Source organism: Lycium ferocissimum, chromosome 6, assembly GCF_029784015.1.
Source record: "Lycium ferocissimum isolate CSIRO_LF1 chromosome 6, AGI_CSIRO_Lferr_CH_V1, whole genome shotgun sequence".
Classification (NCBI taxonomy): domain Eukaryota; kingdom Viridiplantae; phylum Streptophyta; class Magnoliopsida; order Solanales; family Solanaceae; genus Lycium; species Lycium ferocissimum.
In genome coordinates this window covers 68,484,582-68,504,473 of record NC_081347.1, presented here as the reverse complement: position 1 = coordinate 68,504,473, position 19,892 = coordinate 68,484,582, and the positions used below count along the sequence as shown (strand labels likewise).

Genomic DNA, 19,892 nt, shown 5'->3' with positions numbered 1-19,892 from the left:
AATTAAATAAATGATTATCGGGTTATCGGTTCATCCATTAACAAAAGTGGTGAACCCGAGACTCGAACCGATACCCCAATAACCATAGAACACCACCCGATACTCGAACCATTAACCCACTAACCCAAACCATTAACCCAATGACCCAATTATCGATTCGGGTTATTGATTTAACCGTTAACATGCACAGCCCTAGGTGGGCGTTCGGGCTGTCGGATTGGATATGAAAATTTCGGTTTGAATTTTCGATTTTCAGATTGACCAAATTACAATCCAGATCCAATCCAAATAAGCTCGGATCGGATTGAACTTTTTAAGTTTAGTTTCGGATTAATCGACTTGGATATTTCGATTTTCCGGTTTTGACTTTTGGGCCTTTAAGACATGCTTCTTAGGAACAAAACTCATGTGCCGCAATTACCAAGTTACATATCGTAGCATAATGTGAAATCAAATATGTGGATTCAGCAAAGAGTTGTTCCCACTAAACCAAAAATGTATCAAGTCACATAATTCAGTTCTACATTATTCCCTCTATTTCATTGGAAACTGCATTATTCTTCAAGTAGTGAAGTAAACTCCAGCATTGCAAACTATACTATATTTAATTAAGTAGAAAATTCTATATTGGACTTAATACATAATGGTAGGGTCGTAGGGTACTAATCTGTTAGACTAATTAATATTGGGCACCTATAATATAGATCCAAAACCAAATATCAAAAAATTTGGATTTCGGGTTGGCCCAAACTATACCACCCCTACCTCACACCATTAAGAGAATCATACACCTTATATGTTGGCTCCCAATCTTTTCAGCAACTGATGTAGGACTTTGTTCGCACACCTACCAATCTCCCCCTCGAACTAAGTTTCATGTGGCTTATTACCACAATCCACGAGTCAATTTCCGAGATTCACTGTGTCACCCATATTGTACTCGTCTCACTGAACTTGGGGTCTGATACCATTTGTTGGGCTCAACTAGCTCGTAGATACTCTTAACATGATGTGATATTTCTGTTTTGGGTCAGGCCCGTATGGTTTTCTCTAAAAGGTCTCATACTATTAAGAGATTCCTATATCTTATATGCTGGCTCCCAATCTTTTCAGCTACCGATGTGGTAGATTTAATTAAGTATGAAGTCTTTTTCATTTTAATCCACAATATACCTTAAATTAACAATTTGATAAACAAGGAAGCGTGTGTAAGCATTCCTTTTATAATTTGAAGTTTGATTAGATAAGAAAATAAACTTCTAGTAAAATGTTAAGAGGAAAACGAACAAGAACTTTCGACTAATGATGATTAAATTACTTGCATAAGTTGATCAACATATAGAAAAAGAAAGATACAAATAAAGAAACAACAAATACATAAAAGCCAGCAGATTGTGATTTTCATGAAGAATAACGCAAATCCTTTCTTTCTTAAAAACACATTTTTTATATGCATGTCACGACCCAATTTCACTAAGTTGTGTGGGCACCTACCTTTCCCACCTCGGTAGGCGAACCCTTATCCCAACATTCACAAAAGATAGAAAAATAGCGGAAGAAAGTAAAGTAACGTAAGTCTGACAGATATAATATAAATAAGTGCGGAAGTAAATGAAATCCATTCCAGCATCTGGTCTGGTCATACAAGAGCATCTAACTAAATACTACAAATCTGAATAATAATAATAATACATCAATAGTCTCAAAATCATGTCTTAGAACGGAAAGCAAGACATAATAATAGAAAGAGTCTTCGGACAGCGAACGTCCTCATGCTCACCCTGAAGAGACTCGAATCAGCAATCCTCGAATATCAGCCATGAGGGTTAGAAGTAGATTCATCCAGGTACTCTGCATTCATAAAAGAATGCAGCAAGTGTAGGTCAGTACAAACAACAAGTACTGGAAGGTATCATAGGCCGTCCTCAGTTAGCTGACATATATACAGAAAGTAAATGAAAGATATGCATGCTCACAATCAAGGACAAGTATAATACAGTCTCATCAGTACATGTCGAGTCCTCAAGTATCAACAATTCACATTCGTATTCAAATCATCAGTTATCAACAAGGTTCCATAACCGATCAAGCCTATAGTGAAGTATCTAGACCCGAGTATTAACGCATCTGATCCCAAGTGTTCCAAGTACTCATCATAACCGGTAAAATATTCACTCAAGTATCTGATCAAGTATCCAGAACACAAATACAGTCCAATCACAACGATGACAACAAGTGCAATGCAATGCAATGATATGAATGATACGAATGCAATGGCGATATATCCGTACCATGTACACACATGCCTCGAGCGGAACATCATGCGCACAATCACAATATAGGCCACATCGTCACCCCTTGTCAAATGTGCCTTACATACATATATGCTATCACACATAGGCTACATCGTCACTTCCAGTCAAATGTGCCTTACATACATATAAGCTATCACACATAGGCTACATTGTCACCCCCCACGTGCCTTATATATATATATATATATATATATATATATATATATATATATATATATATATACAAATATATATACACACACATATATATATATGTTATATATATATGTTCAATATATGATGCAAGCATGAAGATGACAATGACAACATCTCAAATCAACTATCAATATGCCGCACATGAACACCTCACAATATCAATCTCATCTCATTCATTCCCAGCAAGAGACCTCGGGCAACGCTCACTCATTTCGCTCCGGTAAATGACCTCGGATCACGGACTCTCGTCTCTCTCTTACGCTCTCCGGCAAAGACCTCGGAGGCTACACTCTCTTACTTATCATCATCAGTACCGTATCCATGCAATATCAATGCTATCATGGAACTGGGTATGAATACGATGCAATGTAATATCAATAAACAATTTAATCCCAAACAGTACCACACATGGCATACAAGTAAAATCAATAATAAGGCTACACAATAAGCCACAATGGAATCATAATTCTCATCTCAAAATCAATCAGGTAAAGTATCATAAAATCATAGCCATGATATATCACTAATCACCAATATCCGATGTCTCAACGTGGCGACGAGCCAATAGATGAATAGAATAAGATAAGCCAACAACGCAACGAGGTGGCTAGCCCCCAAACCACACAACAAGGCCCAACCTAAGACAATATACATCCCAACTTCATACCCGAAGGTTCACATGCTTTCTCCAACACACTAACTATACATATGCTTCGCTAATTGAAGTCTAACCAGGAGGTAAGCCGTAACCTACCTGGAAAGCCGAACAGCAAACTCGAAGTGCCAATCGTGCGCCTTGCCCTTTCGTTGCGCCTCAAGGTAATAAAAGTCTATCCATATCCAAATATGAAGTTAGAATCAAGAAGAATCATCATTCAAACCTTACTTCTATTCAAGACCTAAATTCCCAACCTATGGAATAGGGTTTATGAACTAGAAAGGTGAAATTAGGAATCTAAAGATCTCAATCATGAAATTAAAGCTCTAGGTGATTAGTTCCCATCAATAAAAAGCTAGAAGAACCAACAAATCACTTAAATTTGGGTTCTAGGCAAACTTCCAAATTTGGGTATGAACCCTAACTTCCAATTCCATAATTTAGCTACTATTTAGGAAGGAATCATGCAATGATAGATTCTAATCATCCATTCCATGCTTAATGAAGCTAACCAAATCAACAAATCAAGATTTACTAGCCTAGAATGAAGAACCCACAAAAGCCTCTCTTATTCTTCCAAGTTCTAAAGAATTCTAGCATTTAATGGAGATTAGCTAGGGTAGATCATGAGAATTAAATGAAGTAAAAGGGTGGAATAACTTATCAATGAGAAGAATCTGCCAAGAACCTTGAAAAGCCCTCAAAATATCCTTAGAACTGAGTATGAGGTTATAAGGCAAATAAGGGTTTTAACTTAAAACTTTATACTCAACTCAGCCCGACACCCGCTTCTGCGCCCAAATTTACCGCTTCAGCGGCAGCACTTCTGAGGTCCCGTGACCGCTTCGGCGGTCCTGCCCAATTCCACATGGCCGCTTCAGCGGCAGGGCTACCGGTGGAGCGGTAACGTTGCCGCGGTCCTGGTGCCGCCTTAACGAGTACCAGACACCTGAATCCTCCAAGTTCCACAATCTCAACCCGAAATCCTGACTATCACCAGAGGCCATCTGCTCACATACCATATATGTAGACATGCATAAAAACATGCTACGAACACACTCGTGGCCTCAGAAATCCCAGCGAAGGTCTTGTTGATCGAGTCAACCCCCAATACCACAAAACTAACTTCCTAGCTCAAGTCCCAAAATGCACCCGAGTGCATTGGGAACCATACCGAATACACATACAAATTCTAAATGATCATCCGGACCTCTCGAAATTGACGGATTTTCGATAAAGGTCCGTTTACCCAAAAGTCAAGTTTGAGTCCACCATTTTTCGCTTTTAACCCAAATTTCCCAAAATTTACCCAAATCAACTCCGATGACCTCGGAAAAAGTGCCAACGGTCCCCGTAGGTCAAATATGAGCTAATAAAGCTCGAAAAGGGATCAAAAGGGTCAGAAACGCAATAACGACCAAATGGGTCATTACAATGCATTTATTAAAAAAAAAATTGGCACTATCAGTGTAACTAATTAATAATCCCTCTGTTTCAATTTAAGTGAACATATTTACTTTTTATTAAGTTTAAAAAAAGATTGATCAATCTTTAAATTTGAAAAACAATTTTACTTGTGTGATAATTGACGCACACAAATATTTATGGCTTGTTATAAATCACAAGTTTAAAAATTCTCCATTTATTTTTTAAACTTCGTATCTAATCACATAAATAGAAATTGGAGGAAGTACGTTATAACAAGTTGCAGCCTTGCAGGTCTTATTTTACCGGATAATCACTAATTATGCAGTTTTAGACAACTGCCTTCAATTATACCCCTATGTTTTAGTGAACCTTATAGTATAGGAAATTTTACATGGTTATCATAAAGGAAACTATACTCATAAAACTGATGACCTCGTACATTTGGGACAAGGGGAAATTTAGTCATTTGATTTATTTTCGGAGATAGTAAAACCGACCACCATCTTCTTCTTTTTTCAAAGAGATAACAGAAACTTCAAATAATAACAATAACTTAGAGTAATAAGAATACATGTAATTAGTTGGATTTTTGTGATGACCACGAAGAAACAAAGTTAAAGTAGTTGAAAAATAGCAAACTTCATTTTCAAAAGAAAGTTGTAATCAATACATCAACCTACTGAATATAGACCAATTCTAATTATAACTACCAATAAAATCATTGACTACAAAATTGACCAAGCAAAAAACATAGAAAAAACCTAATACTCCTCAACATCATCATCTTCCCCTCACCAAATTCCCAACCAACTTCCTCATAATCCTTCTCAAGAGCAGCCAAATCTTCCCTAGCTTCAAAAAACCCACCTTCTTCCATACCGGTACACAAAAACTATCTTTGTAGAGGTTGGTTTAAGGAAGAAAAAAAAGTATTACACCACAACCGTGAAAAGTTGGAACAATCATAGGAAAGTGAGAAATTGGAATTGCAGTATCCCTATAAATTGAAGTTGATCTCAGCATTGCTTGGATATACACGCAAAAGTACTCAATTGTTTATCATAGAAATCAAATAGTCCATACTTGAATTGAAAAAGAATGACATTCTCTTTGTCATTTCTAAAATGTTTTCCAAGTTTCATCTATATCCAAGATTTTTGAACGATAATGGTGTCTGTAACATGCATCTTTCCTCATTAAAAGAAAAGAAATGCTCTAAATCCTCAAAGGAAGCAGCTATTGTGGTTCTCTAGTTGGCCTCATGTTGCTGCAACATTCAGTCAGTCAACAAATTTTCCTTAAAGTTGAGACTTGAAGGTGACAAGAAATTAAAAATAACAGTAGAGACTTGAAGTTGGGGTTATCGGTCCAGACTGAGTTTTAGTTAAGGGGCCGAACCGGGTTTTACTTAAGGGGCCTGACCGGGTTATAAATATTTTTTTTAAAAAAAAACTAATACTAAAATTTATTAAATTTGAACTTAAAACATAACTTTTGGTCTTTTTTATAAATAAAGTTTCTAGCATACTAATTTAAAATTTAATATCTCTATGATTTAGGGATCTAGCTGTCTGTAGCCTGATATTTATCTATTTCATTTATTTTCCAAGAAACATTCCATCTCTTTGTTCTCTCTCCTCTTACCATTACGAAAATTTTTGCCATCTTTCATGCTTCTTCCTATTATTTGAGAATGTTTATGAATATAAAAAAGATTAAATAAATTCTATTTTATGTAGCAAAAAAGTAAACTATAAAAATTTTAATATATTTATTACTACTTAATAGAAGGGAGGATAAAAAAAAAAAATTGTCGTCCTCACGGGGTTAAGGTTGGAATTTCATTTTTTTGATTCTTTAGAAGTTGATACACGTTTGACTCACTGTACTTTGTCCTTGCTCTACCCTTTGGACTACTTTTGAAAGACACTTGTGCTTTTTATCTTGTCCTTTGATCTCCATCCCTTGTTGATCTTATCTTTTTACTGAATAATAAGTACTTTAGAAAACAATGAGTCAGTAAAGCGCCACAATGTTCCATTTTTCTCATCAGTTGCAGCTACTTTCATATCTAGCCAAGGTAAATATATTTCTGTGTCCTTTGCTCTTCTATTATTCTTTTTATGGATTTACAAAAGAACCTATGTCATTGGTCTAACTACTGACTTGGGCTGTAATTTCTTATATGTTCTTCATCATTCTCATGAATTAACTTTTGAGTTGAGTTGTGTCCAATTTTTATCTCTTTTATGGTGAAGAAAGATTATTAGAGGATCTAAGATTATAGTTGATGGAAATTATAATCTTGAATCTGAAGAGGAAATTATGTTTTATAGTATGTAGTAATGATGTGATGCTCTCTGGAAAGTGGAAAAAAGTAGTGGCTCTTTTTAAAGATGTTTGCCCAAGTTAAAGTTCTCCTTTAACAATTGAACACTGAATAAAAAAGATTGAAAAGTAGTGTAAAAAATTTCCATAAGAAGCTTTTTGTAATAACTTATTTGGTTCTTTCAGGAAAATATTCTTTTGAAATTTTTTGGGAGCAACTATCAAAGATTTTAAAAATTATAACTTTATAAACATGTTTATTTTGGGTACACTTTTTCTGAAAATACTATTCCAAGAGCTTTTCCAAAATGTTCCCATAAAATATTCATCGGTGGCAGCGTAACTAGAAAATAGGCCTTTTGAAATCTTTTTTCCGTATATGATGGCTCTTCTTATCATTCGCATTAGTTATCAAAACACATTCATAGTTACACCAGTTAGTTAGCCTTCATTCATTTATAATATTTGAATTAAGTAGTTGTGCTATCGACACTGGAAGGAATAAATAAAACTGCGTCCAGCACAACCACCCTTCGAACTAAATGAACCATACTTTGGAGAAGCACCATTTTAGATTAAGTTAGTACTCATTAGCATAAACTTAGAAATTTATACTAAACAAAGCACAAGCATACTTTGAATTGTCTAAACACATGCTTCTTCTTCTTCTATTCCCCCTGTTTCAATGAGATCCCTAAGTATTACACTAGAGTAGTTTGGACGAAAAAGACGAGCTGAGTCTTCTGCCAGTGAAGCAGCTTATAACTGCTTATGATTCGACTCAGCTCAGCTAGCATGCCAAATGTTGCCAACTTGGCAGCAATCGATATAGCCATCACTCATCACAACATAACTTTCCTAGCCCAAGAGTACGAAGGCCATTGAGTTGGCCCTTCAGCTTAATTGAATTAAAGTATTAGCCAGTTTCTTCATTGGAAGATTCATCAGTAGCGGTAACTAGAAAGTAGGCTTTCTGAAATATGTCTTCTGTATATGATGGCTCTTCTTATATTATACTATTTAAAGCTTTAGAAAAGAAAATTGGTAGAAAACAATTTCAACAGAAAGTATATTTGAATCGAGGAGACACTAACAAAAAATGTACAACACAAAAACAGTTTCTGGTAATGATCATTAAATTCCAAGATCATTTTGAGCTAGCCAAACGTAGACAACACAACACATGTTCCTATTATGTATCTTATTCATCTGATTCTGATTACGAAGGGAAGTGGCGTAGAACTGGACACGTTTTTCCTCAAACGCAGATGATTGAATTCTCCCATATATCACTGCTAAGGTGGCTACCAATCCTCCTTGAGATTTCACGTAACCATACCCTTCATTTTTCATGAAATTCCATAAGCTAATACTTTTTAACTTCAGATAATGGCAGGTAAATTGAAACCCAACCACTGTAAGGATCCAAAATCGCTTACAGTGGTCCTTTGCTCGCTTAACCCTATGCTTTTCATTTTCATAATGACAATTGAGTATACTGGAATTTTTTCCTATCTCATTTGTTTTCAAGAGATGCGTTAATATTGAGCGAGCACCATAAATGGTCTGTTAGCTATAAGAGTAGGTTTAAAATAATCCCTTAACTATGCACTTAACGGTTTTGGTCCTTTAAGTTTGCCATAAGTTAACAAAAATGGTCCCTTAAGTACGAGAGCTGGTTAAAAATAGTCCCTTAAGTATGCACTTAACAGTTTTGGTCCTTTAAGTTAGCCAAAAGTTAACACTTTTAGTCTCCGACAAAATATTCATTGACCTCTGTTTGTTAGACTTGACGAGAACTATGAAAAAAAAGGTTAGCGAGAACTCACATTTAGAGATACACATTACTAAAGAAAAAACCAAATACCTCGAGACAAAACCAGTCCGTTATAGGAAAAAAACCAATAGACTTGATAATATCAGAAAATAATGCCTCGGAACAAAAAGACTAACGGACTCTGTCGATTAAAATTGAGGGAGTCCATCGGCTAAGTAAAATACACCAGGCTTTAGAAATAAATTAGAAATAGCAGAAACTACTTTTCACTACTAAAAACAAGCAAAAAAACGATGGACGGAAACCAATGGATAAAATCGGAGACACTATTTTTTTTTATATTTTTTTTATATTGTTTTTTATGAAAACCGATGGACATCCGTCAGTTATTTTCGAGGAAAAATGCGCGGAAACTATTTTTTTTTTTTAAAAAAAGATCACTACAATGGAAGTATTTATTTTTATACCGAATTTTCAGCAAAAACGAGTCTAGTGTATTTTACTTAGCCAATGGACTCCCTCGGTTTTAATCGACAGAGTCCGTGTGTCTTTGTGTTCCGAGACACTATTTTCTGACTTTATCAAGTCTGTGGGTTTTTCCTCGGTTTTTCCCTATTAACCGACTGACGTCCGTCGGTTTTGTATCGAGGTATTTGACATTTCCTTTAATTATGTGTACCTCTAAATGTGAGCTCTTGCTAAATTTTTCCTTTTTTTTCATAGTTCTCGTCAAATCTAACAAACAGAGTTCGATGAATATTTTATCAGAGACTAAAAGTGTTAATTTTTTATGAACTTAACGGACCAAAACTATTAAGTGCATACTTAAGGGACTATTTTTAACCAACCCTCATAGTTAAGGGACCATTTTTATTAAGTCGTGGCAAACTTAAAGGATCAAAACCGTTAAGTGCATAGTTAAGGGACTATTTTGAATCATTGCTAATGCAGAAGAGCAAGGCCACATGGATAAAGCTTGGTGATGACAACACTCAGTATTTCTTCTCAGTAATAAAACATAGGAAATTGATCCAATCAGTCACTCAAATTAATGATGAACACAACCAAACTCAGCATGATCCAAAAAGAATAGCAGATGTGTTTGTAAGGTACTATGAGCAAATGTTGGGGGAAAGGGGTGAGAATAGAAGAAGTGCATCCCCTGAATTCTTAAAACAAGGACCTGTGTTATCCACAGAACAGCAGTGCCACATACTAAGGAGATTCACAACAGCAGAGGTCAAAAAGGCAATGTTTAGCATTAACATAACCAAGAGCCCTGGGCCAGATGGGTTTGGAGCTTGGTTTTATAGAGATGTTTGGGATATAATTGGAAGTGATGTTACTGAAGTAGTACTAGAGTTTCTGAACAATGGGTAGATCTTTGAAACAACTCAATGCAACACTAATTACCCTGATTCCTAAGGTATCTAATCCAGTATCTGCAAGTCAATTTAGACCTATATCTTGCTGCAATGTGTTATACAAGTGCATATCAAAAGTGTTATGTAGTAGATTAGCTGAGGTGCTGCCATACATAGTGAGTAATACTCAGGCTGCCTTTGTTAAAGGGAGATTACTAGTGCATAATGTGCTCATATGTCAGAATTTGCTAAGACATTATGGTAGAAAAACTACAACAAGATGTTTAATGAAAATAGACCTGAAAAAGGCTCATGATATGGTGGAATGGGGATTTATTGAAGAAATGTTGAAAGGTCATGGATTCCCTGATAAATTGACAAAACTGATCATGGCTTATGTTATAACAACCAGATTTTCTGTGAAGGTTAATGGAGAGGGATGGGGATATTTTGAAGGAAGAAAGGGGTCGAGACAAGGGGATCCACTCTAGCCACTGCTATTTGTTATGGTGATGGAATATTTGACTAGGTTGTTACATAAAATAGAAGAGTTACCTGACTTCACATATCACCCAATGTGCAAAATGCAGAAACTAACACACCTTACATTTGCAGATGACCTCATGTTATTTTGTAAAAGGAATGAGACTTCAATGAGAAGATTAATGGAAGCAATACACCATTTTTCACATGTGATAGGTCTTGTAGCAAATACAGACAAGTCTAACATATTCATAGCAGGAGTGGAGGATGAAGTAAGAGATAAATTACTGGAGATAACAGGATTTAGTATTGGGAAATTTCCTATGAGATATTTGGGGCTGCCATTATCACTAAAGAAATGGATTAAGTTAGATTGTGAAAAATACTTAAAAGATAAGAGCAGTATTGTTACACCCCGTATCTTAGAACTAAGGTTAGACTCATATCATTAGAGTTTTAGTGGAAAAAATTGAAGGTTTGAACGTTTTGCGAAAATGGTTGATAGGCCTACTTCGGGCAGTACCCTCAACAAAAGTTGTAGTACGTAAAAATAGCTATCTAACGATATAAGGACCAGGCCAATCAGAGATCGGAGCAAGGAGATATGATTGTCTCAATATGGCTAATAGTAAGGCGTTTAAAAGTCTATAGAATCGGCTAAGTTTTGATACGTCTGCCTTCCAGTCGAATTTTGTGAAAATCCGTTGGGAATTTGAGGAAACTTAAAACATGAAAGTTGTAGCCCTTTGAAATATATTTCCAACGGTATATTATGGGCCTTGAACAGAGTTATGTACAAGAAGTTATGCCTATTTTACCGAACACTATGCAGAACCGATATGTGTCGCGCGTGTGGGCGCGTGCAGGCGCGTGCGATGGCTCCGCATCGTGGGGCGATCACACAATCTGAGTATTGACCTGTAGGATGTCGCGCGATGCCCGTGCATCGCGGACCCATCGCCCAAAAGGTCGGGTTTCGGGTCAAAAGTCGGGATTTCACGTTTTAAGTTATATTTAAGCTTGGGGTTTATTTGCCTAACATCCCTAGTCTCGAAAAATCACCCTAAAGTCAGAGGGAACAAGTACCAAACCTCAAGAACCTTCCAAGGTAAGTCTTATCATGATTCTAGGTTGAATTCAAGTCCCTAATCCCTTTCTAACTTGCGTAAACCCTTTTAATCCATAGAGTTGTGATTGGAACATTATTGTTGGATGTGGAAGCCCTAAAACCCAAATTCAAGAGGATTGAACGTCAAAAAGGTAATGCTTCTACACTCTAATCATTCATAATAGTGAATTGATGATTTCTTGGGAGGATAGTAAATGGGTTTAGTAAAGAGAATTACACGAACTATAGTAGGGGTTTTGGATTGTTGACTTGAGATTGTTATAATCATATGGGTGATGGAGAATGATGTTAATTACACCTAATTGAGATTGTAGAATCGGTTAGAAGTAATAGAATGGGGATTGGGTGAAGAAAACACCATTAATGAAGGTTGTGGAGCTTCATGCCCACCAAGTGTTTGATAAAATGCTTAGATGACCAAAGCATGAATATTATTGCTAATATAGAATCCCTTTGACTTGTATTGATATAGATCAAAGTTGAAAGGGGTGACGAACATTGTATTATGCTCAAAGGCTGGAATTAAGGTATGTGAGGCTAACTATCTACGTTAGGGAATGTTCATGATTCTCCCTATGCCTTATTCTTCATACTTGTCAGTAATTTGACTCAGAATACAGTTTAGCCCTAGTTTTATGATATGTTGTAGAATCGTTATCTTCTAGGGTTGCGATTATCGGTCGTTCATGGTTGTCAATTTGAATATCATGAACTCGCACGTAATCTTTATAGACTTATGTATTGTTACCACATGAGTCTCGTCTAGAAATTCGATGCTCGAAACGGTCGGTGTTTTCGATTCGAGTCAGTATGTCTATTTCGATTAGCATTGTTCATTGTTATTATGGTCTCGGTCCTTATTAATTAACCATAATTAAACATATGTGATTTTGCCCAAGGGCGCGCGTGCCTCTTGTGTATACGTATACATGGCCGAGGCCATTGGTCGACGCACTACTAGGCCGAGGCCATAGCGTGTATTTATTATTGGCCGAGGCCCCACATATACAAACACGGATGCATACGGGTGATTCGGATACGGAAGCGAGGAGTATTCATATCTCTCTTCCTTGCTATTACGATTCTGATTACGGTTATCGGTTTCGGTTTCGGTATTTTATTGCTTCGGTGGCTTTACATACCAAGACAATTCAAATGTCTTTTGATGTCCTTTTATTCTTTGGGACTGCATCTCGCGATGCGATCAACGATATACGGAGTTGACGACTCGGCTATTTAGGAGTGCACGTATCATCGGTGAGCCCCAAATTCCTTCGGGCGTTGTCGGCTATCTAGTTATTTCGGCTTATAAATGACTATTATTCGGTATTCTTAGAGGCTTCATAGACACAGTTCAGACAGTCAAATATTTATTATGTTAGCCTTGTTGGCAGTTATTCAGTTATTTTGGTTTAAGCCATGTTGGCTACGTTCAGATATTTTAGATTGTCTAAGTATTTCCGCATTATGATTTTAGTCAGACCTTTAGTATATCAGCATGTGTTTTGTTGTTTCCACATTCAGTTATGTTTTGATATCACATGTTGATTCAGCCAGCCAATTGGTTCGCTCGGTCACACGCAGTCAGGCACCGGGTGCCGTATTACGTCCAGGCCCAGGTTCGGGGCGTGACAAGTATCCACTCGACACTTATCATATGCAGGTGATAAACTCTGTATTGTTTTCAGTACACAATTTTTAGGGGCTGTTTTTATACTTCCTCAAAGTGTCCTCAAAGAAGTAGACAGGAAGTGCAGAGAGTTTCTATGGGGGAGTTCTAATGACCAAAAGAAAACATCACTGGTAGCCTGGTCTACTGTTTGCAAGTCAAAGAAGCATGGGGGATTGAGTATTAAGAACTGTCAAATATGGAATATAGTTGTTGTGGGCAAACTAATTTGGATGCTGATACATAAGAAGGAAATGTTGTGGGTAAAGTGGTTACATGACATCTATATGAAAGCAAACACTGATTTTTGGTCACATGTGCCATCCCAGGATAGTAGTTGGTACTGGAGAAAATTACATGGGATTAAAGTTGAAATGCAAGACTGGTATCAGAATGGAAGATATTGTCTCACCCTACAGGAACATACTCTATCTCAAAGGGGTATGAGATCTTAATGGGGGCAGGACAAAGATATGATTCTGCTGGACTGATGTGGAATAAGATTATGCAACCAAAACACAGATTTATGGTGTGGCTAGCTGACAAAGGGAGGCTGCTTACAAAAGAGAGTCTTATGTGAGCTGGATACTATAGAGAATATGCAACACTTGTTCTGGGATTGTCCATGGGCTGCCGAATTATGGAAAGAGATACAGGGATGGACATGAATGTAGTTTTCTCAAAGAAGTGTCAAATTGACTCTGAAGAAAATCAAACAGAGCCACTGGTGCAGATTCAAGAAGGAACTGGTGACTGCAATATTTGGAGCAGGACTCTACTATATCTGGTAAACTAGGAATGGGAGAATTTTCAAAGGGACAAATGTAAATATTAGTTTTGTTAAACAACAGATTAAGAGTATAGTGATTGAGAGAATTAACATGTGTAAAGGAGATAAATGGGCTAGGAAGTGCAGTGGTCTGATTGAACACCTATGTAACTAGTGATTGAGACCTGATATCCCCAGCAATCTTCCTAGAAGTAGTTGGGAAACTAGGCGCTCTTTAGGTGTATGATCATTGCTTGATTGGTATGATAATATTTACAGTTTGTTACCAAAAAAAAAAAAAATGGAGGCAAGACCTAACTTCTTAAAAAATGATAATTTGCCTAGCATTTGCTGGAATCTTGAAGTGTGTTTTATTCCAAAGCTAATTTCAACTTGAGAAATTAAAATAACTATTTTTGCATTAGCAATTTACCAATTACTTTACTTATTCATGCTCAATATTTTATTTAGCACAGCAAACGAAAACTATGTATTATTACTACTATTCATTGATTGTTTGTTTTAATATACATCGGAGGTTGAAGGATTGTTTTGTCCATATTTCTACAATAATTAACACAATACAGAAATTGTTTGTCTGCAAAGAAAAGTTTCTTTCAATTAGTCTCATCTTCATTTATTTTTATTTTTTTGCTAACAAAGATTGGAATCTCTCTTTATTTTTATAACTATATATAGGGGAAAGGGGAAAAGGAAATGGGTGAGGAAATTATAAAGGGAATGAATCTTCACCAACAAGAAAAAAATTCAGGTAGCCAACAATTAGTCCATTAATATTTTCGTCAAAAATTGGAATTTCACTCTAAGTTATGCATCTATTTAAGTTTTTCATCTTCTTATTTTTTTTTAATGTAGAAGACTAATAAATCTTAAGTGACGAAAATTTATATAAGTTAAGTGTTAATAATATAATTGGTTAAAACTTGAAATATTTAAAAAGAAATTTAATATCGAAAGTCTAATCCGCTTGAAGCGCGGATAGATTCACTAGTATGTCTATATATATATATATATATATAAGTCTATTGCACACATGCATATAAAATGTATTAGCACTATATGTTAGGTACAATATACATATATAAACAGGATATGCACATATATTGTTTGTATATGTATAAAATATTTTTTTATATGGAAGCTCCATTTTGTCGATTAGTCCTACAATTGACTAACTGCAATTCACTAAAAGAAGTATGTAAGAGTAAATCGACATGGTAAGTGCTAAAACTATCTCTAATAGGTGATTTATGTAAGAGTAAATGTATGAACATATCATACCAAACAAGAACTACCCTAAATAATAGACTAGTCATTAGATGTCGGGCCTCCTGTCCCTCGTGTGCCACCCATAAATGATGTTTGTCCCAAAACTACCCATATAATTGTATGCTCTGTGTCAGAAGCTCAGCATCATCAACAACATCAATGGCCCCAGGGGCAATGGTAAAGGCATGGTCCAACTGTAATAACGCGTGGTAGTGAGAGGAGAAGGCAAGTGTGAGCCCCAATTTGGTTGGATGATGTGGAGCAACACTACTAGGAAAATAGCTTTTACCAATAATTAATTAATGGCTATTAGGTAATTGCCGGTAATGTAGTCTCAAAATCAAAATGTTAGCGGCAAACATATATTTGCCAGGAAAATGTACCTCTTAGGTGGCAATTAAAAGAATTGGTCAGTAAAGGAGGGATCTTTATTTCTATTAGTCCCTCCAGCAAAACCTATAATTTTCATTTCCATCTCACTTCTCTAGATCCTCCCGCCCCTAATCCTTCCGTTGATATATTCCTCTTCTTTTCTCTAATATTTATCGTCTCAAAATTACTTTGATACTTTGGCAACACTGGACGACGAAGAAAATCATCAACCAAGAGGGAATAAACCGACATTACAGCACCGACGAAGCCCAAATAACCACTTATTAATCGGAACCCTCTGCCTTACCTCTATCACTACATCGTCATCACTGTCGGGTTACCTCTCTAGTACTTCAAAATTTTCTGCTATTCAAATTCTCATTTAGATTTAATTTTTGTTGATTATCTTTTGTCTTCCATTTTTGTTATGAATATAACCTGGGAAAAGGGGCTATCAATGGTATGAGGAGGTTTCCTTGGGCTCATGAGTGTGACAATAGGAGTCGTTTTTTCTTCTGATTCATTTATTCTACTACAGTGCCTTTGATTAATTTTTATAGTATTACTTTCGATGTTTGATTCTAGTGGACAAATTAAGATGCCTATTTAGTATTTGATAAAATGTCAATTAGAGATCTTGTCACTTGGATTATAATAATTTAATTGTTTTCCATGTTTTAAAAATTGTTGAAAGATGAGATATTTATTTGAGACATTTGTGGGTTGAGAAGTTATAATTTCTTTGATAATGAGTTAGATTAGACTCGTGTCCGCATATTAAATCCTAAAGAACAGTAAGAAGTACCTCTAATTAAGCTAGTGAGGCTACTAAGCTCTAATTTATTAAGCTAATGAATGAGCAGTAAGGTCAATAGTTCCAATTAGTCGAGGGGCTGTGTTTTCTTGTTGGCCTTCGGTGGTAAGAAATGGTGTGTTGACAAGCTAATTAGCTAGTTATTGTATCCATTATTTATTCTTTTTGCTTAATTTACAATCAGCTCTCGATGTTTCCTAACTATCTGAACACTCCAAATTTAAAGTCAAATAGTTAACAAAACTTAAAAATCATATAAAGCCATGATTTAAACTACAAAGCAGTAAGACATGTAACACAAATTGGAGACATCGTGAACTGTTTGGTAAATTTTAGTTGTGAAAATTGGAGAAAATGAGAAGATAAGAAACTGATTGGAGCAATAGATATGCAGACAGTGTCTTTATATTGTACTTTCTTATGAAGTTTCCTATTTCTCCTGGTGGATGAGAGTGACCTTAAATGACTCCATATTTTCATGATGAATAAGAGATCTTTGCGAGACATATTGTGGTTAGTGGTTAAAATAGGTGCAAATTAGCTTTCTATGGTGAAATCTTGTTGAGGGTTTGTGAGTTTCTTTATCTAGCATTTCCTAGAATAAATTTGCAAGGACAGACATGGATGAACATAGTTTATATGCTGCAAAGTCATCAACCACAGAAAATTATTCTGAAGATATTATATGGTGTCCTCTACCTATTGATTTAGTGAAGTTGAACTCGGACAGTGCTTCTCTTGGGAGCCCAGGTGTGTCTAGGGGAAGGGATATTGTTTGAAGTGAAAATGAAGAAATCGACCTTTTGCTTTCAGAAACATTTATTTAGTTAATTAGAAATATTTTGGTACAATAGTGACATGGAAACAGAGGCATTAGCTTTACTGTATGGAATGAAGTCATATTTTCAAGCTGTGCTAGTTCCTGTGATGTTCATTTAAGCTTTGACCTAAGTAGTTTGGTTAATATGGTTTGAGTTTTTTCCTTCAACAGTAACTATTTGATGTGTAGTAAGACTTAAGTCTAAGAGTTGTTATAATGTAGGAAAAGTGCATGTTTATGTGACTATGATATAAGAAATGGCATCTCTAAAGATTAACATCTTTACAGTGACTACAATTAGATGACTTTTTTTTTTTTGGATCAAGAGCAATTAGATGACTTCTATCTAACTATAATTTGAATTTGCTTCAAGAAAAATAAAATGAAAAGAATTGCTTAGGTTGCTCAAAAAACAAATTAATCATATTGTAAGGTGATGGATATATATAAACCTGAAGAAGTTGGAACTACTGATCTATTGGTAGTCTTAAAATATTGTTAGAGTTCATGTTATATACACTATTAGCATAAGAGATTTGTAACTCATATTATTATTATATGCAACAATAGTAGATTTAGACTAGACCAGGCGGAAGTTCAACTAGTCTAGTGTATGTGTGTATATATATATTCAAGCTTTGAGACACAAAAATATACAGGAGTAGTACAATATATTTTACTTACTATGTACATAGAAAAAGCTAAATTTAATGAGTGAGGGTGAGACAATAGAATAGGCCTTTCGAGTAGTCAATCATTACTAACAATTAGACATGAGTCTCACATCCCCATAGTTAAATGTTCATACAAAGTGGACTCTTTTGAAAGTTTGTATTATCTTAAGGTCAATACAATGCGGATATCCCAAATCCTAGCATTTTAAGACGACTTAAAAACTAGTTTCAATTCTATCTTATAATGGGTGAAATGGCGATTTGTTAACAGTCACTCTTTAGACGAAAAAATGTCTTTCTATTGTTTTTTTCTCCCAAGTCTCTACAACATAAAAATTTATGTATGTAGTTACAGAAAATGAATGTTATGTTAAACGCATTTTGCAGAGGTCAATGATTTGTGGATATTTCAATTAATAGTATTTAAAGATGAATTAAATACTAACAAAATTTTAATTTCAAAAAATAAAAGAAAAAGCCATAAAGATACAATTCTTAGTTAAGTAAGTAGCTACAGATAACGATGGCTAGCTTTTGATTATGGCAAGTTAATCTGTCATCAATAGAACTTTGTCTATTTGGCTGATTGCTAACTCATCGAAGAATCAGCTTTGCTTTTCTAGTGGTTTAATTGCAGCTGATAATCTTATTGTTTAAAGTGATATCTCATTGAGCAAGTAAAGTATAAGGAGAAATTACATTAATTCAAGTTAGACGTATTCCTTTCTAGTTGTAAATTTCGATATCTCCATGGTTGTCCATATTAAAGACGTGAGCCAAATATCTGCCATGGTCTTTATTTGTTTGGAACTTTAACAACTCTGAAAGTGGGTATGAAGTCAACATATTAGTTTGCAGCCTCTGAAACTTTTGAAAGATTTTGGCAAATTTCATTTCTTGGTATAGATCCTTCCAGTTTGTTTATAAGAAATGATGGTATCTTGAATTCTTGTCAGATGTTTATTTCTTTTCCACAGTTTTATAGCTATTGTATTCTAATACTACAAGTTTCATTTGCCGCATTACATTTCATCTTTTGGCACATTTATTTATTGTTTCAGGTCATGTTCGAAATATTCGCATTTGAAAGATTTCAATATGTTGAAGAGTTGCAAACGAATTTTGAAGACATTATTCTATAGCAGTGGTTATATTAGTTCAAACAATATATGTTCATTATTTAAGTTGTGACATTAATATTTAGTACTTCCCTTTGTTTATTTAGATTTAATGGAATATATTTCGTTTTATGAATCAATAGTAATATGTTTTTTAGCATTTGCCAAACTTTGTTGCCTCTAAGAGGCTTTCTTTTACTAGCAATTTTGTTGGATTTTCTAGTTACAAAAATTATCACTAGAAGTGCAAACTAGATCATTATTAATGGCGGCAAAACAATTGCCACTAAATCTTGTGACGTTTATCGTAAATTTAATTGAATTTACTCGCCATTAAAATGGATGCTAAAAGGGCAAGCTAAAATGCTTTAAGAAGGGATATTGTATCCATTAGAATTGCCACAAAACAAATGTTGTTAAAACTATAGATGTTTAGCGGCAATTTAATTGAATTTATCGGCTATAAAAATGAACGCTAAAAGAGAGCATAGTTAACCGTTATGGATTGGATTTAGCAGCCAAAACAATTGCCGCTAACAATTTCCATTAAAACTACGGGGATTTAGCGGCAATAAATTATGCCCTTTACCAGCTTTTGTGAGAATGGCTGCCAAAGGCTTTGCCAACCCCCGATTCACCGACCAAAGATTATTAGCCGGTAAAGGATATAGCGGCGATTCTTATTGCTG

At 35.3% G+C, this 19,892-nt stretch overlaps 1 long non-coding RNA gene across 1 annotated transcript; it reads left to right on the top strand.

The window, feature by feature from the left end:
- Window positions 1-5,282: 5,282 nt before the first annotated feature.
- On the top strand, window positions 5,283-19,366 carry LOC132060186 (uncharacterized). The gene is made up of 2 exons (XR_009415893.1): window positions 5,283-6,676; window positions 19,147-19,366. It is a non-coding gene; the product is annotated as an uncharacterized LOC132060186 (long non-coding RNA).
- Window positions 19,367-19,892: the final 526 nt, after the last annotated feature.